The sequence below is a fragment of the Aplysia californica genome, unplaced genomic scaffold (assembly GCF_000002075.1).
Source record: "Aplysia californica isolate F4 #8 unplaced genomic scaffold, AplCal3.0 scaffold00032, whole genome shotgun sequence".
Taxonomy (NCBI): Eukaryota; Metazoa; Mollusca; class Gastropoda; order Aplysiida; family Aplysiidae; genus Aplysia; species Aplysia californica.
This window is the reverse complement of record NW_004797302.1, coordinates 865,011-866,662: the sequence shown is the minus strand read 5'-3', so window position 1 is coordinate 866,662 and position 1,652 is coordinate 865,011.

Here is a 1,652-nt window from a genome sequence, read left to right as displayed (position 1 = left end):
CACATACCCACATAAACACACACCCGCACATAAACACGACACACCCACATCACACGTTCACGAGCTCACACGCTAACACACATACACACTCACACACAGAAACACACACACGCACACACAAACACACACACGCACGCACACACACACACACACACACACACACACACACACGCACTCATACCCAGAGAAGCACACACATAATATCATAATATACAGAAATAAATAACACCATTAAAAAATTACACGTCTCGTTTTGGGTGCATTGATTTGTCCTAACCAAACCCTTACAGTACAGGCCTACAACACTGTTTCTTGCTTTGCTTTGCATCACCGATGTCTACTGTTTGGTTTTTCCCGTCAAACCTGTCAAACTGAACACAAGGCAGATGGGAACTCGATAGAAGGGAAAAATGGATGATCAAAGAACCCAAGACAATTTACAGACCTGACGATCAAGCTTTAGGAAATTGTTCGAACTGGATTACTGACATTCACCCTCTATATTGAGATTTTTTATCTGAGATTTGGCGGTCTTAAGAAATAAAATAAAGAAATTGATTGTTTGACGATTGTTATTTCTCAAAACAGACTCGGCTTTTTACTTATCTTCACTTTCCAGTTTTGATGCATGTTTGTTTGTTTGTGTGTGTTTGCGTGTGTGTGTGTGTTTGTGTGTGTGTGTGTGTGTGTGTGTGTGTGTGTTTCTCTCTGTGTGTGCGTGTTGTTTGTGTGTGTTTGTGTGTGTATATGTGTAAAAGTTAGTGTGTGTGTGTGGGGGGGGGGGGTGGTATTATATTATGAGCCCTCTGCTCCTGTCTTAAAAACAAACGAAGAGGATGGCAACAACACCGCCCTCTTCCTCTGCCCACCCCCCTAAAAAAACACAAAAAACTCGCAGAAAACAAAGAAGAACATATGTATATTTTTCACACCTCCCAGCCTCCCCCTCCCCAAAAAGAGAAAAAAAAGGAAAATAGAAGAAATTAAAAAAAAAATCAAAAACCAATAATATCCCACCCAATCCTCTTTGCACCACCAACAAAAAAGGAGAAAAAAGAAACAACTGCTCACGGCGAAAATTGACGGCCATAACAAGCAACACTTTACTACCAGAGAAATTTCAACTTCTGTCTTATGTATTACCCGAGCAGGTACAGCTTTCATTGCCGAGCTCAAAACACGCAAACGAAATATTGCTTCCTCTCCAAAAGTAGTTAAACGGGAGGCAGACATTTCTTTCTCCGCAAACAAATCTGTTAAAACCATTTTTCCTAGATTTCAACTCGAAATAATGAACTGAGCTAAGCCGTAGAAAGAAGACTGGTTTATGATTTAACATGAAGCAAAAGGGAAAAATTCCTCGTTCAGAAATCACAAAGCCGTAAGAAATAGAATTTCTGCGTCTCTAATTAGGTTATGATTTGCTGCAGTCTTCATCTTCAGTAATTAGGAAAAAATGTATTAGCTCAATTTCCTTTCTCACCTTTGCCACCCCACAAATCTGTTAGGAAAACCGGGAAAACTAGCAGGTGGGGAGGACTGGGGGATTTTCTTGTCAAATTCCCATCTTTTCCTTAAATAAGTTTCCTTCTTCATCATACTGTGTCTCTCGAAAACGTAAGAAAAGTGAAAATTAAAAAAAAAAAAAAAAC